The 25625-nt window shown below is 45.4% G+C and overlaps 1 long non-coding RNA gene across 1 annotated transcript in view; it reads left to right on the top strand.

Annotated features, from left to right (window-relative positions):
- The window catches only part of LOC140690699 (uncharacterized), a 316124-nt gene that overhangs the window by 10958 nt on the left and 279541 nt on the right, over positions 1–25625 (top strand). Inside the window, exons 5-6 of the long non-coding RNA XR_012065958.1 lie at positions 919–1028; positions 2431–2979. This is a non-coding gene — a long non-coding RNA (uncharacterized lncRNA). The remainder of the gene's footprint in view (positions 1–918; positions 1029–2430; positions 2980–25625) is intronic.

The raw sequence follows: 25625 nt of genomic DNA, 5'->3' as shown, positions 1-25625 counted from the left end.
TGGTCGAGGGGCAGAGGCAGCTGCGACGGCCGGCTGCCCCGCCTAATGGGGCCACTTCTTCTCCTCACCCCTGACCTGGCCTGGGGACGGCCTCTCCCGCGCAAGATTCGCCTGACACCCCACACCCGGTCTGGTTGCTCCTGGGAGGTGGGCGCGGTGAGATCAGGGGGTGGAGAGGACAGGGGGCTGCCCCTGGCGAGCTGGAGGATAAGCTCCCATCTCTCTGGAGGCCTGACGTGGGGGCGGCCTCTGCTGCCCCTCATTCCCAGGTCACACTTCTCCGGGTCATATTTCCCCGGGGTTGCAGTAGGGTGCGGGGGCTTCGGTGTGTTGGCGGGGGTATGGAGCCTGCCGCTTGGGAGCTGGTGGTTTAGCTCCCATCTCTTCCGCAGCTTGGCCTGAGGGCAGCCTCTGTTGCCCCAGGTCGCAAAGCAGTTTCCCTGACAGCTTAGCCACCGGAGGTGGGCAGGATGGGCTGACGGTGTTGAGGCAGCCGCCAAGGCAGCTACAGAGGGAGCTGTCCCTGGCCAGCTGGTTAATTTGTTCCCATCTCAACCTTTGCTGCCCCAGTTTCACAGAACTCCCTTCTCCAGTTTATTCTTCTCCTGGGAGGTGGGCGCAGTGCATGCAGCCCAAGGTCTGGGCTTTCCCCTGGGGAGGGGCAGAACTCTCTTTTTCTCCTTTGTCTTTATTCTTCAACGAAGTGGTTACTGGACGCAATTCTTAATTCTGAGAATGTGTAGCCTGTGTTACGGAAGAGCTGCTGGACAGTGAGTTTTCTGGGTGGATTTTCACATCAGCTGATGCCCCAGGCAGGCAGGAAAGCTATTACTCACAGCTTCTTAGTCTGGGGTTGGCTGTGGCCCCGCAATCCTCACCATGCTTTTTAAAAATGTGTTACTCCCCTCTTTTTCCTAGGTGACATTTTAGGTTATTGGGTCACAGATTGCTGGCACACTCATCCCTGTTCTCAAACATCTTTTAAACATGAGTGAAGTGATAAGTAGGGGAAGATGATTTACTGAAAGGTAAGAATACTTAAATTCGCATTAAAGCTACATTCTGTCAATCTTTCTCAAATGATTTTTCTCTGATTCTAAATCCACGACCTAGTGAATGTTGTACTCCTGTGTAAATTGATCTTCACATCACATTTGTTGAGTGGTCAACGAGATTTGTTAATTAGATTATTCCTGAAAGAAAAAGTTCTGGCTTTTCAGAATTCCTTGTCTGATGTCACCCAGGCAGTCACAGTAGAAGACAGAGCTGATATAAAAATCCCTCAGCTGCCTGAACTGCAAATCTTCTGGGATTACTGATCCCTGAAATGCAGGTGACTCTTGATGATAATCTGGGAGATGGTTTATATGATCAGATTCTTCCAGTCCTATAAATGGGTTCCATGGCCCCAGCCCCGGGAGAACTGGTCATAAGGGCCATATCGTGAGGGGTGGGATGGGAAGGCAAGGTGTAAGAGTTGGAATCACTGAGCTTCCACACTCACTAAACACAGACTCCAGAGCCTAATTGTTGTCAGATTCTGTTCTGGATTTGAGAGTGTGTTCATACATGATTCTTGCCTTTCTGGAGTCACTGCCTGGGTGGAAGTAAACTTTACATAGATCTGTGGAGGATGACAATTAAGTAGATGGGCTGTTATGGTTCTCAGAGTGCCCAGGCTTGCTCTTCCAGGCACTCGTGGGACTAACGAGAGTCATGTATTCACTCATTCACCGATTTATTACCCTTGAATTGATCACTCGTCCCACAGTAAGTGAAACAAGGGATCAGGAAGCTAAGTTTTGTCCCCTCTCCTATCACTGATTGTATCTGTCAGTCGGGTGCCCTGCGTATGCATTGTGAAATGGTGGTATATCGTGCCCAATGGGGCAGCACTGTCAGTTCTGAGAATCAGGATAGACACGTGGGTAGGACAGCACCCTGACACACATGGCACCCCCCCACCCCGTGAGACAGCATTGTCGATGCTCAGGTGACCCGATGTATACCGCGGTGCTAAACCTGAGCATGTTTAGTGATCCTGGTGGCTATGGAAATACAGACTACCGGTCCCTACCTCTGGAGACTCTGAGGGTGTGCACCCCAGAATACTGCATTTTAAGAAGCACTTTAACTAATTCTGATGAAGAGATCTGAGTGGCCCACTGAGAAACACTGGTGTGCGAGGCACCCATATTGAGGATTCTCAGGGAACGATGTCTTTTCAGGATGGTCCAAGGGCCCTCACTTGTGACTTTTGCCTTGGGTTTAATTGTATGTGTTCAGAAGAGATGTCTTTCACTTCCAGTGTTTATCAGCATGCTCTGTGCAGGGATTTGCTCTCAGTAGATGGCAAAAACTATGATTCTTCAGGTCACCGATCTACAGTGTGAACGATATTTTATTTTGGTTTTCTTTATTGCAATGCAGAGTCTCCCGAGAAGAGATTCAGACTGAACAGCTTTGTGTCAGACTTTGGAAGACTGCTGCTGCCCAAGGTGTTCTCTGGCAGCGCAATGACGAATCTAGGCCCCTCTTTCACTGCTACATCAATGAAGTGGACCACTTGGACAAGGCCAAACCTGGTATCCCTACCATAGCCCTTTACAGTGATACTCAGCTACAGGAAGTCATCAGATGCAGCAGGTGGCCAGAGGAGGAGCCGAACAGACTCATGAAATGTGACATCCCCAACTTCATCAACACGGACCAGAACTCTTCCTTTGGGGAAGATGATCTCCTGATTTTGTAACTACCGATTGTTCTAGAAAATAAGCCAGTTGCCCAGAACTCACACAAAGACTTGAATTGAGAAACGGGCTTTGTCAGGTATCTTTCTGAAGATGTGAAGTCTGTCTTTGTATGGCAGGAAGTCCCCTTTCACAAAACTGTATGTGTTTGTGTCTGAGAGAGGGAAATGGAGACAGACAGAAAAACGAAGAAGCAGAAGAGAGCCCCCTCAGAAGAGAGCTAGTTAAGGTGAGTTTTTGTGCCTTTAATAAACATTTGGGGTTTTGGGGGGAACAAAGTATTTACACTGTCTTATTCTCCTCGTTGGAATCCTTGGCCCCGTCCTCAGTGTCAGTGGCCTTGAACGGGGGTTGCACGCTGCATTTCATCTGGCGCTGCCACTTCCACGCTCTGCCTTTAGCACGTTGCTTTGCCTGTCAGGGTTGTTACCATTTTAACTGTAAGGTGAGGAGTCTAGAGTAGATGATACACCCCAGCTCTGCTGTTTTGCAAATTTCTGATTTCGTATTCGGATGAGGCTGGGATACACCCAGAGCAGTATAAACCAGGCCCTACCTCCTGCCTACTGCTGGGGCACCCCTCAGGTCTGTGCCTTCTACTCAACCCTTTACTGAGCCCAGCTTTTGTCAGGAGCCCAAGTGCCTACCGGGATGGCAGGGGACTTGTCTTTTGTGGTCACGGTGGCCTACAATTCTATTGGTTGTGCTGAAACAACTCTTCTGAGATCCTCCACCCACCCTTGCTCACACCTAAGAACAGCCTTACGGTTCCTTTCCTAGGAGGAGGATCAATCCATGGTGCATTTTATGACAATCCTGTCCCCAGGAATGCACGGAAGTTTATCAGCTGAGTGAGGGGAGGTGTCTCTGTGTCCCTGTATCTCTGCTCACAGTTCCCTGCCACCGGCTACTGAACAAGAAAAGTGCTATTCACCATACTGTGTGTTTTGCAAATGTGTAGGTGATGGTCTTGTGGCTCGTGTGTGGGCTTTGATTTGGGATGGTGAAGGGCTTATGTATACCACATCAACATGTATTCTAGGTGGCCTGGTGCCACACAGATTTGATTCATGAAGGCATCAAGCCTGCACACTGGTTTGGAGACAACTTGGTTTTGATCATTCACACTGCATGCATGACTCGCTGCTAATCTGTGGGTGATTTTTTCATTTTAGATTTATTCACCCTGTGTCTTGCTTAAGCTGATAAATACATTTATTTCACCAGAATATTCTCTGATTCTTTGTTTTCACACATCCAGTTTTTTTAATTCCTTTAAAAATGATTCTGTGTTTATAATGCCTCCTAATTTCTATCATCTCTATGTTCCCAGTGGCCTGAGCCATGCACCAGATTTGATTCCGGAACTGTTCCACCAAAAGAAATCCCTTCGCCGTAATATCTTTTGAGAAAAATATTATTCTTTAAGGCTCTAACAGTAAATCGTAGAACAAAGCATGGAACATTTCTTGTAGTTAATATATGTTCGTGCGAAAAGAAATGATATTTTCATTAAACAATGTTGATTTTAATAACTTTTACAAATGTGAATATTGTTATTCATAATTTAAGTAACCAGATAAAATCACAGTTATTTATTATGAAGATTGAAAACTATTTACACGGTCTCTTAATTAGAAGTAGCTTTATTAAAAGACTGAAGGGTATTTAAAAGATGGAAAAATACCCATGATGACAGCATCATTTTTATTAACTAAATATCAAGAACTCTGCAGGGTTAAGATTTAACCCTCTGCAAGCTGCCAAGTTAGCATGAGGTAGTTTGTGGATGCTGCAAGAAGACAGGACACTCCCCCAGGATCAGAGTCAAAGGACTTCCTGCCAGCACAGCAGGCAGCCTGTGGTTCATGTTCATGTTGGTTCTTGAGTTCCTTTCCTATTGCTGTTGTAACAAAGGACCACAGACTCAGTGGCTTAAAGCAATACACATTCATCTTCTCACTGTTCTAGGGTGCAGAAGTGCAAAGTCAATGTCAGTGGGCTATAACCAACGAGTGGCCAAGGCTAAGTTCCACACTGAGGCTTTTGGGAGGGATTAGTCTTCCTACCTTTCCCAGCTTGCAGAGGTGCTCACACTCCTTGACCCAGGGCCCTGTGTCACTGTGACCTCTGCTGCCACTTTACATCTCTGTCTCTGACTATATAGATATAGAGGAAGAGTCTTCTACATCTGGTATGGACCCATTTTCCTAAATGGACATTGTATCCCTATTTATGTGCAGATGAAAACCACTTCCCTCCAGGGTTCAGTGTCATCAGCTCACAAGGTGACCACTCTGGGCTTTAAGTGTCCTCTTTGTATTGTCACCTGGGAACTTCTCTCTCCATAGTTAGCTCTGTGTTACTTTGTTGTTGTATTTTACCCGGCATTACTGAAAGTTTTCTTAAAAGGGATCCTAATTAGCTCTGTTTACCTGTTTCCAGAGCTGAAAGCTTCAGTTCTAGAGTATCTGTTTGATTTTTCTTAAAAATACATTCCAGTATATTTCCCTGGTGAAAGTCTTTACCCTGTCATCTATTCTCCCAACATTTCCTTATTTTCTTGAATATATTAAAAATATTTTATAGCCTTTATTGGTAACTCTGATTCCTACATCACCTGGGGGTTTGCATCCTTTGTCTAATGCTTCTTATACTCATATTATCTGTCATACAGCCTGGACATGTTGCATGTCAAGAAATTCTTTATTACATGGTAGACATTGCAAATGAAAAATGCATATGTTATCTTCCATGAGAGGTTTTCTACCTTCCCGTTAGGCAGACAGGGTGAGGGACTGATCATGTCACTCTAATAAGGTGCTGAGGTGGATCAGGACTAAAGTGCCTTTTTTTAAAAAACAGATTTGAGGTATACTTGGCAAAATAATTTTCACACGTTTGAAGTGTACAGCTTAATACGTTTTGATGTAAGTATATCCCCAAGAAACCATGACCACACTCAAGACAGTGAACATACCCATCACCCCAAAGCTTCTCTTCTGCCTTTTGTTGTCCCTCCCTCCCTCCCTCCCCATCTCTTCCCCTGGAAACCATTGATCTGCTTTCTATCACAACATATTGGTTTGTATTTTCAAGATCCTTATATGAATGGATTCATGCAGTATCTACTCTATGTTGTCTGACTTCCTTCATTCAGTGTAATTATTTTGAGAGTCTTCTGTGTTGCTGTATTAATAGCTTATTTGTCTTATAGCAGAGTATTGTTTAGTGCTGAGTTTTACTGAATAGTTTATTGTGAGCAGTGTTTGGATAGATCATCATTTCTTTCTGCATTTACTTCCTGATGGATGCATGGGTTATTTACAACTTGAGCTATTATAAATAAATTTTCAGTGAATATTTGGTTACAAGTCTTTGTATGGATACATGCTTTTCTTTTCTAAAGCACCAGATGAGGAATGTCTGGGTTATATGGTAGATAGGTGTTTAAATTTCTTAAAGAAAGTGTTAAAGACTTTTCCAAAATGGTTGTACTATTATAAATTCCTCGTGGTGTGTATCAGTTCTGGTTGCTCTACTTCCTTGCCAGCAATTTGTAAGGTCGGTCTTTCTAATCGTATTCATTCTAGTATGTATGTGAACTAGTATCTCACTGTGGTATTTAAAAGCATTTATCTAATGACTAATGACATCTTTAATTAGCATCTTTTCATCTGCTTATTATCCATCTGGATATCTTTACTGAAGTGTGTTTCCTGGCCTCATTCATTCATTCAGGTGTTTGCATTATTATTGAATTTTGAGACCTCTTTATTCTGGATCAGATACAAAGAGAGACCTTTATCAGATATATGATCTGCAAATAGCTTCTGTCTATGGCTTGTCTTTTCATTTGCTTAGCAGTGTTTAGAAGAACTTTGAAGAGTCTTCATGTTGATAAAGTTCACTCTACCAGTTACTTTTTAAAATACATTATACTTTTGGTGTCATAACAAAGAAATATTTGCCAAACCCAAGGTCATAAAGCTTCAGCCTATGCTTTTTCTCCTCACTGTTTTATAGTTTTAGATTTCCTATTAAGATCTATGATCCATTTTAAGTTAAATATTGTATATTTTGTGAGGTGTGGATCAAAGTTCATTTATTTTTTTTGCCTATCACTATCTAATTGTTCCAGCACTACATGTTGAAAAGATCCTTTCTCCACTGCATGCTTTTTGAGAATCAATTGTCTATATAAGTTTTGGTTTAGTTCTGAACATTCTATTGTGTTCCATTATTCTATTTTCCTGTTTTACACCAACACCATACTTTCTGATTACTGTAGCTTTATAAAAAAGTGTCTGAAAATCAGATAGTGTAAGTCTTCCAGCTTTGTTTTTCTTGTTCAAAGTTGTTTTGAATATTTGGGATCCTTTGAATTTTTATATGAATTTTGGAATCAGTTTTTAAATACCTTACATCCTGTTCTGCCAAAATTCCACACATGTCTTTGGCCATCTCCAAAGCCACATTTTCTGAAGAAGTCTCTCTAGATCCCAGATGAAAGGAATTTCTCTTTCGTCTGTGCTCCAATCACATTTGATATTATTTGATTACCTTTATTCACATTTGGCTGTATGTACTTCTCTGATCTTTCCAGCCATATAGTAAATTTCAAAAGATTAGGAATCTTGACTTGGTTCCCTCTGTCTGCTGAGAAATTAATTCTATGCTTTGCAGGAGTGAGCCCTGCAGCAAGAGGTATCTGCAGCACACATCTTGCTCATTGCTTGCATATTGTCAAGGAATCCTACAGATTTAGAATTGTTTATTGATTGTTGTCTCCAAGATGGCTCAGTCTTTTTTATTTCTATTGCAACTGCTGCAGTTTCAAAGAACAATGGGCTAATTATTTTCCAAATATCAAATCATACTCTAATTGTGTTGTCACGCAAATTATGTGCTGCTGTGTCTTAACAACCTGCTTAGTGTTCACAGGCTCCTTCACTCATAGAACTTTTGGGAGAATGTCATATCCTTAGAGATAGTAACGCTGTCTTTGGCGACCTGAGCAGCAGTATCTGAACTCACTCCTGCTGTTTTTCCTGTGTCCCCTCTAGCCCTCCTCCAGCCTTCCATGGGGGGCCGTACATTTCTGCCTTGGAAAAGCCTGTTGCTTCTCAGGAAGACTTCCCTATGAAAGATAATCATGTCCTTCTTGTGGGGACATTCAGTCCAGAGACCTGACAGCAGGGGAAAATGTTTAGCCTGCTTTTGGTAGAATCTAAATTCTTCCATACTTATTAGAAGCAAATCCAATGAGGAAACTGTTCTGGCATCTAACAAATCAGCATAAATGTCTGATAAGGCAGATCAGCTTCCCCATCTCCCTTAGTGGTCATGTTGATGTGACACTCACCTTGGCTAACATTTTCTCCTGTGAGCAACGTAAAGTTCAAGACATTAAGAATGGCCTTTTTTCTTCCTTAGTCTTTCCACATTCACTGTGTTTCGTGAGATTATATGAATCCTGCTTATTTTCAGCACAGTACTAAGCTTTTTAAAAGGATCATGTGTTTAAAAGGCTAGTGGACAATTTTTTAGAAGACAGAAATCCTCAGATTTTGGTCCTAGAGTTGAATCTTGGTTAGTGATGAACGAAAATTCCCGTTAAAATTTTAAATTCAGTGATATCAAGTTTTAAAAATAGTTAAATATTAGTCAATTTCATTAAACACTATAGCAGTTATTTACTTTTAAGCCTGTTTCTGGGGTAACTTTGCAATGATTCCCTCCCTTTATTGATTCCCTCTTTATCAAATCCTTGAGAGTCCCCTGTCGTCATTGTCAGTATCATCATCATCATCATCATGGAACTGATTCCTCTGGAAGATTCTAGGAAAATAAAGAGATGGACGGGGTTATGTGTAGGTCAGTGTGTGCATATACAATAAGAACAGCTGTCAGACATTAGATGCAAGATACCCATTTCATTTAGAGAAGAATGTGGTCATGAAATCCTGATGTGGTGAATGAAGGAAGCAGTAGGAACAGGATAGTCAGTGGAAAGGAGGAGGAATTGAGTGAAGCGGGGAGCATAGATACTTGGTTAGGTGATCAGCACATTGGTGAGAAAGAGGGGAGTGTGATGGCAGAATCATGTCCCTCCCCAGCCACAGAATAGCCACCTGTGACATGTTACTGTACATGGCAAAAAGGATGACAGATATTTTAGAACAAAAATCTTAGAGGATTTCTGTTTCCTAAATTGTCTATTAGTTAGCCTTTTAAATCCATAGTACATTATTAAAGATTAGTGCAGGGGCACAAATAAATAGGATTCATATAATCTCACCAGACATACTGAATGTAGAAAGATAAGGAAAAAAAACCAGTCACTTATAAGTGCCTTGAACCATAAATTGCTCATGAGAGGAAATGTTACACAAGGTGAATGTCACAGCCACATACATACTGCCTGAGTGGGATGGGACAAGGGGATCGTGAGATAAGACAATAGGGTGAGTAGCCTGGATTGTCCAGGTGGGCCGAATGTAATCACAGTGTTCCTTAAAATGGAGTATATTTCCCAGCTGAGTTTAAAATCAGAGGGAGGTGTAGCCATGGAGCAATGCTCAGAAAGGCTGCTGGCCATGAAAATGGAGGAAGTTGATGGGCACACACTATGGAAGGTGGGTGACCTCTGTAAACTGGAAAAAAAAAAAAAAACAAGGAAACATTCTCTTCTAGACCCTCTAGAAAGAAGAAACCCTGCTGGTACCTTGAATTTAGCCCAAGGAGGACTGTGTTGCATCACTGACCTCCACAGCCATAAGCTGATAATTCTGTGCTAGTTTAAGCTATTAAGCTTATGGAAATTTGTTACAGTGGTAATAGGGAAATAACATAGTGAGCGGTAGTGTAAGGGATTAATGTTCTAGGATGGGGTGTGGATAGAATTCTGACATTTACCTCTAAAAAACAACCAGGTGAAGTGGGAAGGTGTTTTAAGGAAGACCTACCTGGCAGGGCTGTCAAGCAGACTGGAGCGAGCGGAGCCTTGGAGTTAGAGGAATCAATTAAATCTCTACCAGAAAAATAAGGAATAAAATGTAACAGGGCTTCAGTGTTAGTGGATGTAGGAATGGAAATGGGCAGAGAGATATAAACATTATTTTGAAATTAGCTACAGGTTTGATGACTGCATGTTGGGGAGAGTTAGCCGATGTGTGGACTGAATGTTTGCATCCCCTCAAAATCCGTATGTCGAAACCCCATCTCCCAGGGTGATGGTATTGGGAGGCGGGGCCTTTGGGAGGTGATTAGTAGGATAAAATGAGGTCATGAGTGTAGAGCCCTCATGAATGGTATTAGTGTTCTTATACAGGGCCCCAGAGTGCTTGCTTCTCTCTGCTCTCTGGCCCATGAAGATAGTGGGAAGACAGCCATCTTCGAGCTGGTAATCCTCTCCCAGATACATTGACCTTGAAAGCCTCAGCCTCCAAACCGTAAGGAATATGCTGGTTGTTTAAGCCACCCGACCCACGGTAATTTGTTAACAGCATCCGAGACTGACGAAGACAGTGGAGGATAACACTGAGTTTGGCACTGATTGCCTGGAGAATGCTGAAACCCAGGGAAGTGGGCAGCACAGACGTGTACTCATTTAATCCTGCCAACACAGTAGGGGATAAAGTCTACATATTCCTCGCTATTTGAAAGGTAAGGAAAAAGAGGCACAAATAATAACAACGACAACGACAACAACAACAACAATTATTTGTCCAAGATTAACACAGAACCCCCTGGAGGGAGAGTGAGAATTTATACTTATGCAGGCTGGCCCCAGAGCCCCTGCTCATAACTACTAAGTCAGACCATCTTGCTTATGTGGATCAGTTGTTTTCAACTGTGATATGAGGGTACTGTGTCCAGTAACTTATAATTTCAAAATACATCACTGTAAGGCAAACATTAGTCGCAGGCATTAAAAACCTCCGAAAGCAAGACATAAAAAAATAACTTGTTAGGGCAAGATAACCAAAAATGTTTTTAAATATTATACCTGCTGTCCCTTTGCAATAAAATGTTTATTTATAATTCTGTCTGGCTACAGAATAACATCATAATCCTGCATGTGGCTTGTGGGTCCCATGTTGGACAGCACGGGCCTAGAGAATTTAAATGACTTGCCCAGCCTCGCCCAGGAAGCTCGTGGTGGGATCAGAGCTATAGTCTGGGACTTTTCCTTCCTATCCAACAAGTTCCTCATGGAAGTTTAGAAGCTTCTCCTTTGGTGCCCAGCTGTCTATCTGTACTTATGACATCTTGTCAGGTGCCCCGGCCTGCTTCTGAACATCAGCCAGAACCCACTTCTGCTCTTTTTTGGCCAGGTAATACCTTCTAGCAACTTCCATTGCCTTCTTGGCATCAGTTCTTACCTGGAAGGGTAGTGGCTAGAGATGGAAATGTGTCCACATGACAGATTTTTCATAAATATAGTAGGAGTGGTCAAGAGAAGAAAACGTCAGGAAGGCGAGTGGTAGCAGGTCATTTAATATACAAAATGCATACTTTCAATGTATGTTTGTGTTTCCGAGTCCAGGCTTGTTCTACTCGTGCATTACAGGCCAACACATCAGGAGACCAGGTTTTGGGGCAAGAAATAGCAGCTTTAATTTGTAAAGCCAGCTGAGAAGATGGCAGACCAATGTCCTGGAGAACCATCACCCCAAGTCAGAATTCAGGCTCTTCTTATATTAAAAAGGGGAAGCGGGAATGCTTGGTTGTTGCAAACTTGGTGTATGAATTCTTATTTGTTAGAATCCTTGGTTCTTGCAGCTCTTCACCTGGGTCAGATCCGTGTAAATCTCCAACAAACAAATGTAATTTTCTATTCTGTATCTTGTTATCTTTATACGAATGGAAAAGTGTTAATATCCTTCAAAGTCAGAGCCTTGAGAATAGTGTCTCCTGTATATTTCAGGCTCTAGGCACCATTGTTTCACAAAAGGTGCAGAAACAACAAGACTAAGCCTAAGAAAAAGGGTACAGGGTTAAATTCAAAGGAACAGATCTAATAAGGAGCCAGATTTGTTCTTTCCTATTTCAGTAGTGCCATGGAGAAGGCACTTTGGGCAGCTTTCTGTAGGGTCCTGGAGGCAATCTCTCTCAGACTCTGTGCGCCTCTGTTGAAAACCGGTCATCGCTATCTGGCCTGCTGGAAAAGCACTCCGCCTGTTTTGCCCTGAAGATGTGTTCTGTTTATAACTCATCTCTACTCCTTGGAAAACAACTCAATAAAAACTCAGTTGGTTTTCCACCAGCCCTGGGCAGGGGTGAGGGATAGCATGTTATTATTTTATAAGAAAAAAAATAAAAGAAGTCTTAAAACAGCACTGGGCACATAGGAGAGAGACAATCAATGCTTCCTGGCTTAAATCAAAAGTGATGACTCAGTGAGTCCATGGCTGCTGTATTTGCTGAGATAGTTACTCCTTTGCTCCATTACACTTTTATTTTAACTGAAAAAGAAATATATGCATATGGTTAAAAAAATTCAAACAGAGCAAAAAATACTCGTGAAAGAAGTTATCCCTCATCCTCTGTTCTTACACGTCTCCCTTGAGATGCCACTGATTACAATCCTTTGTGTGCTTTTCCAGATATGCTATGCAAATTCCCACCAATGTATGTAAATTCCTTTAAAGTTTACTTATTTTTAACTTAAAGGGATTTCAATCCTCAAGTGGCTTCTGCCCCGGTAATAGAAAAGAACAAATCTGACTCCATATTAGATCTGTTCCTTTGACTTTAACGCTGTGCTCTGTCTCCAAGGCTTCATCTTGATTGTAAAACAATGTTGCTTAGAGCCTAAAATATACAGGAGAGCCTATTCTGAAGGCTTTGATCTTTAAGGGTATTTAACACTTTTTCAATCATGTAAAGATAACAAGTTGCAGAATAGAAAATAACGTTTGTTTTGTTGGAGGTTTACAGGGATCTGACCCAGGCAGATAGCTACAAGAACAAAGGATCCTAACAAGAAGGAATTCCTACACCAAGAAATTTGCAAAAACCAAGCACATAGGAAAGGAGCCTGAATTCTGACCAGGGGAGATGGTTTCCCAGGACAATAGTTTGCCATCTAGGTCTACAGAAACTATCTATTCCATGCCCCAACAACTGGTCTCCCAACTTACTGGCCTGTCCTGCACTGAGGAGAATGAATTTGGACTCAGTAACACTTCTACCTACCTAGCAAGCTGGGCACTGGAACTGAGGGCAGCTCTCCCACACACAGGGGCCTACTGTGAGCCCTTGATTATTCCCCAAGGTTGGGGTGTGGTTTACTCAGGAGGGATGGGGACTATGCACCAACACTCAGGCAGTCTGCTCCTTCTGGGGCTCTGACATTTTACCTTCAGCTCCCTGACAGCCCAACACTTGGGACAGTGAAGCTAAGGCAGAGATCCTGCCTCCCTGTTTCCCAGCGTGTAAAACGGGAATGTGCACTCTTCCCAAGGTAGTTCTGAGCGACACCTGCGGGTGCTTGGTTCCCGGAGCAACAGTAAACCCAGCTCCTTGTGGGGGCAACGGGTGTGATACCCGTAGGGTTTCTGCAGAGACCTTAGCTGGAGGGCTGGGCCAGGGACGTGAAATATGAGCTGTGGGCATTGAAGGGTTAAAGAAGGGTGCATAGGCAGGACTGCTGCCTCCTTTGTGGTGCCCCCAGAGGTAAAACGCTTTCTCCCCATCTCTGCAACTCCCCTCCCAACTCCAGATCCCTGCCTTCTCTCTGCTCCTCCTGTCCATCTGTCTCCCTCCACTTTTCCCCTCCTCCCCTCCTCCCTTCCTCCTCCATTATTCTCCCTCCCTCGGTTCCCCACCTTCTCTCTCAGGATCCAGAGTTGATCGCTGGCCCTCCTGCGCATGCGCAGTCGCTGCCAGCTGGACCGCGGGTTGGAAGCTCCAGCTCCGGGCGGAGGATCGGCCCCAAAGGTTTCACAGCCCTGTCGCCCGGTAGGCCTTTGGCTCCTGCCTGGGGCCGGGGCCTCTGGCTGTGGAAGTGCAAGGTGGGGGGATCTCGGGAAGGGGGTCATTCGGCTGCGGGAGGGCGGTCGGCTTGTGACAGCCCCCCAGGGCGCCAGTCAGCGTGTGTTCTGCTGAATAGCTCCGGCCACCTTCCCCGGCGCCCCGGCCACAGCTGTCCAGGGCCAGGTGTGCCCCTGCCGCCTTTTGGCTCAGCCGGGATCCCCTCAGTCCGCGGCCGGCGTCCACTTCCCCTCTCCCGCCCGCGAGTCCTCTCCTCCCGGGCTTCCTCTTCTCGGTCGCCGGCCCGTCCCCACCACTGGGCGGGCTGCGTCCCGGGCGGGCGGGGTCTGCGGACCCGGACTGGGGCGGGCGCCTGGGGCTGGGGCTGTGGCTGGGGCTCGCCTCCGAGCGTGGCTGCAGCCCGCATCCCCCACCCCGCTCTCCCTGCCCCGCGACCCCGGGGCTGCCTTCCTTTCCCTTTCCCGCTCCCTGAGGTACAGATCAGAGGCGTGGGCGCTGCTCTCCCAGCTAAGAGCCTCCGGCTGTAACGCCCAGCTTCTCCTGGTGGAGTCTGGAAAAGGGAGCGGCAGTTCTGAGGGAGCTTCTGTCTCCTCGCTCAGTATTTCTGCCCCAGGTAAGTACCTTGAACCATTTCAGGTGTAATGATGGCGGTGCTTATTGATGTCACGTATTTTTACAGTAAGAGGAATTACAGTGTTGAAAGCAGGGCTTGGTTCAGTTAAAAATAAGCTTAAGGCATGAGGCTGTGACATCCTCCATCCTTCACTCTCCCAGGGTGAAACGTGAGACCATCGATCTTAAAAAGATACTTACAGTCCCTAACTAGCCCAGCCCAGCTAGTGTATGTTAACAGGAACAGCACCACCCTAGGCGTTGTGGACCCAGGGACATTGCAGTCCTAAAGAGCTCCTGGCAAAATCTGTTTTTTTGTTTTGTTTTGTTTTGTTTTTTGTTTTTCTTAAATTGTGGGACAGACTAGTAGTATAGAGGGAAAAATAATTGGCAAGAAGGATTTTTTCATATAACAGCTTTATTGTGATATTGTTCACATACCATGAAGTCCACCCACTTAAATGTTACAATTCAGCAGCTTTTAGCATATTCACATTTGTGCAACCATTATTATTCCAGAACGTTTTCATCACATCAGAAAGTCCAGTGGAGATGAATGACCTATCCACTCCTTCCCACTGGTGGTTCTAAAGAAGTTTCTTGGCTGTTTTTGACCATAAATTAACTTGTTACATTCCATGAAATATCTGGGAGGAATTCTAATCAGAATTGCAATGAATCTTTCTATCAAAGCAGGAAGAATTAATGACTTTATGGCATAAACTTCTTCTACCCATGAATATATCTGGGGCCCTATCTTTTCATCTGTCCAGAGCCAGGCGTATGGGAAATCCTCATTAATTCTTGGGTTTGTGGATGATGAGATTCAATACATCGTTAGATGCAACTGTAGACTTTCACAGAAAAGAAAAGTAACCTCCTAGAAGCCAAGTGATTCTCTGATGGTTAGAATTAGTGACAGCCAGTGCTGGAGTGTTCGAGTGGACTTGGTGCTTGCAGAGTTCTCCACCACCTACAGCTAAGGGGATTACCGTGTTCTTTTACTTTTTTTTATGGCGTTGCTTTTATTTTTGCTTATTATATAAAATTATTTTTTATTGAAGTGTAGTCAATTTACCATGTTAGCTTCAGATGTGCAGCAGAGATTCAGTTATAAGCATATGCATATGTATATACATGTCTTTCAGAATGTTTTTAGTACATCTCATTACAAGAAATTGAATATAGTACCCTGTGCTATATAGTAGGTCCTTGTCATTTAGTTTATATTTATTAATGTGTATCTGTTAATCCTCCCTTTCCTTCCTGCTAACAACAGTTTGCTTTCTATGTCCATGAGTCTATTTCTAGCAGCACCGTTTTTGCTAGTAATATATGCTGGTTGGCTGCTTTCTGTTTCAGTAATTCCATCTTATGTGTGGGCTTTTTTCTTCTGGTGGGCCAGTGTGTGGTTTGCACACTTGATAATAGAGATCTGTATTTGGGAGAACTCCAGGCCTCGTGTAGTCCCTGGTACAGAGCGCCCACTGAACTGATGCTTGAACTTGGAAAAAAACAGTAAATGTTGGAATTTCCACTATGGTTGAGACTTCCAGGTTTCTATAACCTCTTTAGCCCACCTTAATGTTGGCTGCACCCAGACTGGATAATTTGGTGGAACTTCATGGTATGATGGTGTAGAGACAGGGCCTTGTATGCTTCTTCTCTTTCCTTTTTCCAACACTCATTCTCCTGGGCCTTCCAGGTACTCCTCCAGAAGGGCTCAGGGCTGGCTTGGTGCTGCACTGAGGCAATATTTGTTAATAAGGCCCTTTCCTCATCTCTTCTGAGCCTCCGTTTCCTTCTCTGCACAATGAGGTCTTAGACTAGATAAGTGCTTTTCAGTTTCTTTTAAAGCCATGTTTCCTTTGAGAAACAGAAAATGCAAATCTCTCCTCCCATCCCAACCCTTTAGATTTTGACACGTCCTCCAAGGAGTGACATAGCCCTTTGTGGTAAATTGATGTGATTGTGATTCCACGTGGCACAGAAAAGACTCTTCAGAGATTTATTGCAGGGAGAGGGCAGGAAAGGGGCAGTATGTCACACTTTCTAGTGTGAGCACTGGAGCAAAGGCTTGGGTTTAAATACGGTGTCTGACGTGGACTCTCTCTAATCTTGCACAGTGTGATAAACCTCTCTCCCTAGTTTCTTAATGTGTCAAGTTGGGGTGATAATATTTTAGGGCTTTTGTGAAACATTATACACATAAGCCATTTGTGTGTTGGTAGATACAAGACCTGCTAGAGAGTCAGGGATTTCTTTAAAAAGTATATATATATTGTCCACAGCACTCTGTGTGTATTTTGAAGTTCCTGGAGGGTGAGAGTTGAGTCTAAAGTCCATCGTTGGACAGGTGGCCCATGGGTCTGTGTGCCTCAGATTGCCCCCTCCTCCCCAGTCCTCTTCCTCTCAGGCCAGGATGAAGTTTCCTAGTAGATTTACACAGAGTTCCTGTGGAAATGGCTTTTCATTTTATTGTTTCACCAAGGAGGGTTGCCATCATGATCTCTGTGATCAGATTTTGGTGACCTGAAGGCTATGCAATAGGGGATTTCTATTTAATAAAAAGAAAAAAAATACAAGTACAAAATTAGACCTAGGGTGGTGGCAGGGGCTATTGAAAGTGGGGACCATTAACTTTGTTAGCTTCAGGTGCAGTGGCCTCTTGCCACGAGGACCCTTCCTCGTGCTCTGAAGTTGGAGGGACCAGTGGGTTCAGTGGGAATATTTACTGAGTGTATCTCATGGGCTGTGCATTGTCTTATTTGTACTGTGTGTTCATTATTTGAGACAGTGAGCTAATTTAACCTCAATAGCCTCTTTAAAAAATTAGACTTTTTATTTTTAGATGTAATGTAGATTCCCAAGTATTTGTAAGAGATAGTATGGAGAGGGCCTATGGACTCTTTGCCCAATTTTCTTTAATGGTTCAATCTTGCAAAGTTGGGGTACTATTCATTCATGACACACTAACCCTTTTAGGTTTGTGTTATTGCCCTCATTTCTATTTATGAATAAACTGGTGTTTAGACAAGCACACAGGCCTGCCCAGGTCACCCACGTGGTTAGTGTAGAGTCGGGTGGAACGTGGGCTTGGCATTTCCAGGCAGTAACTTTATGATGGTCTGTGGCCGGGAGCAGCATTCACTTTGCTTGTTTATTCATTCATTCAACAAACATTTATTAAATAAACTGTATGATTCAGATGCTTTCATAGGGTTATCTGATTCTTCAGCAGTATGGAGAATCAGGTAATGTTTTCTTTTTGTTTTTTTTTTTTAATATGAGAAAAATATCTCTGAGAGGTTATGATCTCCCCAAAGGAAAAATAGCTCATAAATGAGGGATAGCACATTTGTATAGTTCCTTCTTATGCAGGTGGTACTCTAGGCATTTTACATTTGCAAACTTCCATAATCCAGATGTGTTCTTGTAAGGCAAGGGTTTTTTTAAATTGTTTTATAGTCAAGTTTACAATGTTGTGTCAATTGCAAGGTGTTTTTATTTTGAATTTTGAATTGAAAAAATATTTTTTGAGGGGGGTAATTAGGTTTATTTATTTGTCGCATTTTTTTAAATGAGGTACTGAGGATTGAGCCAATGTCCTCGTACATGCTAAGCACGTGCTTTACCACTGAACTGTACCCTCCTCCCCAAAGCAAGTTTTCTTACCCATTATTCTGCACCTTAGGAGTTCAAATAAATTGGAATTGAAATCCAGATATTTTGATCCCACTATGGTTCTTTGCATTATATCCTGCTGAGAGGTGGGGAAGCAGTTCCTTTATTCATTCCTTTATTCAGCAGTTTTGAGCACTGACTTTGCATCAGGGCCTGGCTAGGTGCTTGGAAACAGAAAACAAGAAATAACCCTTTCCTGCAGGGGATGGAAGCCTAGACCAAAAGCTGGGTAATGTGATCTGAGCTACAGTAGCCATGTGCAGACGCTGAGGACAAACTTACCCCCGATTTGCTAGGGCTTCCCTTGCCTTCTGGCTGGTACACACCAGGTCGCCGCAGCCCAGTGAGGCAAGCAGCCCACAGCACAGTATGTACCTCGATCTCTCCCCTCTTGGCAGGGCCTGCAACATGAGCGCCCCTGACTACGTGCAGTGTGCTGAGGACCACCAAACTCTCCCCGTTGTGGTCCAATCCGTGAGAATCATGTTAGAGGAGAATTTCTTTTGCATCTATAATGGAATCTCCTTGGTGAGCCAGATCAGCCAGTGTGGCTCCCAGTGGGCACTCTGTATCTTCTATAGGTATCACTATGCACCCGAGAATGGATGGAGTGGCTTCCAGACCCACCACAATGTCGTGGGCCTTATCACCATTACCGACTGCCTCTTGGCCAAGACCTTCTAGAAGCTCCACGCCCAGAGGAGCTGTATGGCACCACGCTCTACGACTCTCAGCTCTTTGTATTTGTGCTGTATGGGGAGGTGGCCGAGCAGCTGCACGCTGACGTGGCCTTCAATCTACAAGGACTGCAGGGTGGTGGAGAAGAGGATCGAGGACTTCACTGAGTCACTCTTCATCTTGCCCAAGTCCAAGTGCCTGGATGGGGACCCCGAAAATTCTCGGGAGAAGACTCCCTTCCTCTACATCCTGTTTGAGAAGGAGGACTTCGTGGGACTGAACACAGACAGCAGGTAAGTCAACCTGGAGGCCGGGCCACCCTGGCTGTGTGAAAGGTTGCTTCCCTACATCCTGAATGGGATCAGCAAGGAAGAGGGCTGTCTTGTAGCCAAGGCGGGAAGGAGGTGCAGCCCGCCGGCTTTCAGACATTTAAAAGTGAATCTGCCTTTGTTTCAGAGAGATCCTTTTAGGGTTAGTGTGGACACTTACTCCCCCTTTTCAGCCAGGGCACTTGGTGGGACCCCTGGAGTTGCTGTCCAATAGAGTAGCCACAGCCACTGATGCTAGGAGCGCTGGGGAGGAGGCTGGTCTGAGCTGAGATGTGCTGTAGGTCAAATGCACATCAGACGCTGAAACTTGTCTAGTAAAAAGAATGTAAACTATCTTCTTACTTTCTATATTGATTACATGTCAAAATGATAGTATTTTACATACAGTAGGATAAGTAAGATCTGTTCTTAAAATCAGTTTCTAGTTTTTTTCCCCCCCTTTTTTTTTTACTTTTTAAACATGGCAACTGGGAAACATTATTTACATGACTCTCATTTCATTCCTGTTGGACAGCCTGTCGTGGGACAGTTTCATCCCTTTACTTATAGATGAGACTCTGAATCCCGAGATGCAGAACGAAGCGCTGGTTGAGCTGGGGGTGGAGCCGATGTCTCCTGCCTCCCAGGCCCAGCACCAACACGGCTCAGGCCCTCTACCCTGCCTGACAGCCGCCATACCAAGTTATGACATCAGAAACACTGCCAGGGGCTTCCGAATGAGCTCCATACGCAGGGAAAGGCGTGTCACAAAGAATGGGACAGGGCAGGAAAAAATTCGTCCTCACTTTCTCCCTGTGATTAGGTCAAAGGCCCCACTATGTCTTGGAAGTGCAGACGAGCTCTTCTGGGCTGCCTAGCCCCTCACCCTCTACCGTAATTCCCTGTGTATCTTTCAAGTTGTCCCTCGGGCAGAAGAGGGTGAGATGTCTTTGCCGATGGGTGGTCCCCCTTTACTCGGGAGATTGAGGGGAGCTGTGTCCCCCCGGCCTACGGCCTCGGGCCTTTAGTCTGGCGAGCGCTCATGGCGGTCCCACAGGTGACCGTCCCACAGGCCTGGCACGTGCTGCCGGGCCTGATGTGGAGGAGGTGCTCTATGATTCTCTGTGATTCTAACGTCAGATTCTATTTTCTGGTTGTTGGTAAGTTGGAGGAGAAGATGCCAGAGAATTGATAAAAAGAAAGTCCACACCAGTCCTGTGAATGACAGGCACAGGGGATCTGTGTCCCACCTGCGTGTGGTGCCTGGCGGGCTCTGGATTAATTTTCACTTCCTCCCCGGACATGCCTCTATGGTTTAAGGAAGGGGAGAGGCATGTCGTGGCCATGATCTGTACTTGTCCTCCCAGGGCCCTATGATCTACACGCCTGCACTCCCCTTCTGCTCCTTGTAGATGAGCTGGCAGGTTTAGTGGCCTGGGCAAAGCTGAGGGCACAGCTGCCAGCACCGGCCACACCAAGGCTGGCTCCGTTCACCTGATCTGTCACCTCCTGCTGAGCCCCCAGGCGTTAGTCAAGGGAGGTGCATTGGTGCAACGTAAGCAGGGACCACCTTCTCCCCCTGGACAGACTGGTGAGTGAGAAGTGGAAGCCTGGAGCCCTGCCCCAGCCCCCAGGCCAGTGCCTCTTCTTTTGTCATAGGAGGCACTGGTGACATTTTTGCTCAGCAACTGCTTGGCTCTGAGTCTGCAGACCCACCAGAGAATGCCAGCTTGCTTTTGCCTTTTGAAGTCTGCCCTTGGGATTTGGCGGAGCAGCTGGATGTGTGCTTAGCCCATAGTGGTTGACACTGTCACCATAGTTTACCCAGAACCTCGTGTACCAGGCATGGCTCCCGGCATCAAAATACAGCAGCGCATTAAACCTCCCTCCTTGTGGGTCTGTCTGTTTTGGTACCATAAGGTCTCAGTCAGCATCTGAACGTCAGTGATATAACGCGGCCAGTGAGCTCGGGTCAAGCAAGTTCTCTTCCAGTCACTTTTACTCCATTGTTGCTTTTACTATTCCACAGTCATTAATTTTTAAAAGAATGCTTTCGTGCAGGAGCAGAGCCTAATTCTCCCCTATTTCTCTTGGTGGGAGTGAGTAAAATTTTCCAGCTTGAAATGAGACCACATTTTGTAGCTCAAAAGCTGTCTACAGGCATCTAGGTGAAGTTTTGGTTTGGGGCGCAGACCACGTTGTGGTCCCCCGGCAGCGCCGCTCCCCTCAGGCCCCTGCCTTTCCTGGATCAGGAGGTGAGGGTGGGTCTTACCGTCCCCACGTCCCTGTCCTCATCACACTCACGTAAATTCTTGTAAATGCTGTCAGTTATTTTTGTTCTCATGTGTTTCTAATTTTTGCTGTTCCTCTTTTCCTTTTTCTATTTTCCTTTTTCTCTTATACCACCCTGTGAGCATGTTGTTGGGTCTGAAAATGTGCGTTGTGCACACCCTGCATTGGAAATAGCCAGATCGCCCTCTGTGCTGTCTCCATCGCTTTAAAAAGCAAAAACTTAACAGTTGCCTTGATCCACATATTATCCTGGTCATCTTTTTATTTTCTAGTTTTTTGAAATTTTTACTCTGTTAGCACATCACCCACTGGAGTTTGATACCTGTTAAAGTCCTTGCTTTGAAGAACCTGTTTGTTCCTCCTTATATTTGGTGACAAATGTGCTCTTACTAATTTTGTTTATTTGTTTTGAAGAAGTGAGATGTGAATTGATTTAGGTGGCTGCTGAGGGATTTTTTTCATGGAGTATTTAAACTTGGAAAGTCAAAATCTGCAGCACCTTGCTTGATTCTGGCTTTTACACAAACGTGCTCGGTACGCGGTTCCTGGCTGTCGCTGTGTGACATGCATGACTGTGTTTCCTGGCAGGCGGTCACTGGTGAGGAAGTGCCCAGATCGGGGGTGAGCATCTGCAGGGGATGATGTTGGAGGAAGCAGTCACCGGTTTTTTGTTTTTTGGGGTTTTTTTGCATTTACCTTCCCAGTGCCATTTACTTTACTTTGCATTCATAGAGGGGCAGGAGCAGGTCTAAAATACATGACACTCTTTTGTTCACTTTATAAGGCTGGTTTTTCTAAGCATCAGGACAACATGGCCTTCTCCTAAGTAGCTGGTTCACTTGGATCTGGTGGACACAGGGACTGCTAAATGGGACCGTAGCTTCCTCTCTGCTTCAGCCAGTGGGCATTAAGAGCCGGGTCTGTGGTTTGCCTCAGCAGCCATGCAGACCTCCCTGCACCGGCCTTTACTTTTACCCCTTTTTGTCAGTAAATAGCTGACTATGTGTCTGTTGCAGCTGATGTCCACCACTGACGGCCATGTCGTTATTTTGCGGTAGTGAATCTCCAACACCCCTGTCAGCCTTGAAGGGACCTTGTATTCTCACCCTGACCCTGGTTCTTCTCACCCAGGGGAAGGGTTTGGCCACTACCGTCATGCTGGCCATGAGACCTTGTTTCTCCTTTCATGCTCTGGTCCAAATGTGGACACTTCATCCTTCACTGACTTGGTCTCGCTTGAGACAGGCCAGACTTTCTGAAAGAGTCCATCACATTCTGGGGGGGAACAGAACAGAAGTAAGAGTCGCAAGTAGCAGTCTAGGCTGTCTGGGTTGGAAAATGCAGGCTGAAATCTGTGATGGCCGGGCTGTGCCAAGAAAACAGGCCTTTCCCGTGGCTTCTGAGAGACCAGGGGTCGGAGCGAGAACAGACTTGCCTGGGTTCCCCCATCCTCATCTGCTCACTTGCAGGAGTGTCAGCTAACTAGGAGCTCCCGCAGACCTCGGGCCCTTCAAAGCTCAGACCACAGGAGATCCTTGAGTCCCTTCTCCTGGTCCTCCTTTGTGAGAATCCAGTGCCTTCTAAGGTGACCGGCGGCAGGAGATGCCTCCCCCTCCAGGGAGCTCCCTTCGGAGGACTGTGACTCAGTGCACCTTGCTGTGAGCTTGTGGGTTTCCGTCCGTGGTCCCTGCAGAACCAGACTTGAGACTGGCTTAGCGACAGAAATGACAAGACTGATTCCAGGGCAGGGTCAGGTGGACGGAACAGTGGAAATTGAATGTGACCTCAAATACCTAGGTGGGTGCTGGGGCTGTTACTAAAATGGGGAGCCTGGGAGGTACTTGCCAGGAATCGAAGTCTAGAGTAAATGGTGGACATAAGGCTTATTTTTTTTGACATAAGGCATTTTTAAGATGCCATTTGTCTTTCAGGTTAGGACTTCCAAGAGGCACTCGTGTCTATGAGCCTGGGGCTCAGGTGAAGTAGGCGGACTAGAGATACACGTTGGGATTCGTGATTCTTAGCTTGTGTTCACAGCCGTGCAACGGATGAGCTCATCTCAAGAGGTGCAGACTGTGGCTGAGGCGTGGCAGGGCTGTGCCTGGTTTGGAGGAAAGCCCAGACCATGCAGCTTTGGTGTGTCAGTCAGCGGCGTTTGTGATTTTCAGAGCAATGGCATTTATTCTTAAGGTTCTGGGGGGTGGGCAGGGCCACCCAGGAAGAAATCTGAAGGGAGGGTTGTGGCCACGTGTGCCTGTCTTGGGACGATCCAGAGGCTGCAGGGTCCAGGAGGGGAACCTCCTCACAAGCTGGAGTCAGAGTGGGGAGTTGGGAGAAGGTAGTCACACTCTCCTGTGAGGAAGGGACAGAAGCCTAGGGAGTCCGCACCCTAGCGGACTCTCTTTCCCATGAACAAAAGGCAATCAGACAGAAGATTTGAGGTGAGAAAGAATGGGCGCTGGGAGAGGAGCCAACCTGGAGAAAGGTGGTTGAACAATTCTGGAATTGTCTCCCTGCAACATAGAGTTAAAAAAACCCAGACTCTTAAGAACATTGATAGTGACTGTGGAGGACGCAGTTGTTTTTCTGGCCTCCTAAGGGTAAGGTCTGTATCCGGGGATACACAGATGAATTGGGCAGTCTGTTCTGGGGGCTTCACCCTTACCAGGGGGAACAGTGCAAGTTTAAAGGGGGAGAAGGGCAGCGGAGGGAAACTAGCCAGACCCCGTGTCACGTACCAGTCGGCCGCCCTACTTGCGTGTTGCATTCACATCCATACCTCCCAAGTGGGCGGTGGCAGCCCCGTTTTGCAGATTGGGAAGCCTTCTCAGAGGGGTTAAGGAATTGGTCCGTTTAGCGGCTAGTAAATGCTGTAGCAGGATTCAAGCAGGGCCTTGTCAGACTTCAAGGGCATGTTCTCTCTACTAATTCCGGTACCTCCTCGTTGTACCTGAAATTGTGAAGTGAGTCAGTTTCGGAGCCTTTCAGAGAAAGTACTCTTTAAGTGCCTCAGGACTGTTTCACAAAGCTCAGTGTTCTTTGATGGTTCGGAAGCACTGCAGTGCTTTATGCCCCACAGATGTAAGGTTTTACTCCTTTGACGATGACGTGGTTGCAAATGACGTACAGGTGCAAAACCACACTTAGCAGCTTCTGAAGGGAAACTCTCCAGTTCTCCCTTGATCGGCTTTCTTCCTCGGGATGTAACTGTGCTGCAGCGTAAGCCTGAGCTTTCCGTATGGAGTGAGGGTTTGATATCCAAATTTAGCATAAAACAGTCAGATGGAGAAAATCGAAGATGACAGTATATTTTGGAGTTTCATTAGACAAGATATATTATCTGTCAATGGCCCATAAAGCGAATGAAATTGAGTACTGAACATTGCATTTCTTACTTTCTACTGAGAGCTGTCTACCAACGTAAGGTTCTCTGCTTTGGAAATTCAGCTCAGACACTAGGGCGCCTGTCATTGTGTTGGTGTGATTGCATTTACACAGTGCATGTAATCTGGGCTTCATTAACCCCAAACACTCCAGTGCAGAATCATAGGCTGTAGCCATCACTTAGTTATACAAATACATCTAAAACTATATGATACCAAAAAGAATAAATAAAAATAAAAAGAGAGAGGGAGATTGCCTTTATCAAAGTTCCTTTGGATTTTAACTGCAAACTGTTGTTGAGCCGCTCTGGTTTCCTTTGGATATGAATGTATACATTTCTTTGCATGTAACTTGGATTTTATACTTGAACATCAAGCTCTTGTTTTCCATGAGCCACAAAAATCATAGCCAAATGACACACGTATGAAACATTTTATTCTATTTATCTGAGACAGAATCCTTGAATTTGGGACTTGGGCTGTGATTTTGCTGTTTGCTCTTCCCACCCCTCTTGTCACCTCACTCCTTTTTCTAACGTGGCCTCCAAAAGGTCATGGTCTCAAAGGAGCAGGTGGACAAATACCAGTTGGTCGCCAAGCAGTGCTGCTGTAGAGGGAGCCCAGCCAAGAGCTAAAGGACATCATCAGAGAGGACTTCCTGGAAGAAATTGGCTCTACATTCAGTTCTGAGGACAGAGTAAGAGTCAGCCAGGAGAAGGAATCAAGAGGGTAACTCAGGTGGCAGGAGAAACACGGGTAGAGGCCTGGAGGCTTGTGGGATGGGGACTCGGGGAGAGTGCCCTGTGTGGTCCAGGGTGGTGGGTGCCCCTGCTGGGAAGGACACTGGAGAGGGCCTAGGGGTGGAGGGCTTTGGAGGAGCTTGATTTTTACTAGAACTGACTCAGAGGAGGCAGTGA

The sequence above is a fragment of the Vicugna pacos genome, chromosome 31, assembly GCF_048564905.1.
Source record: "Vicugna pacos chromosome 31, VicPac4, whole genome shotgun sequence".
Taxonomy (NCBI): Eukaryota; Metazoa; Chordata; class Mammalia; order Artiodactyla; family Camelidae; genus Vicugna; species Vicugna pacos.
This window is presented reverse-complemented; position numbering and strand designations above follow the sequence as displayed.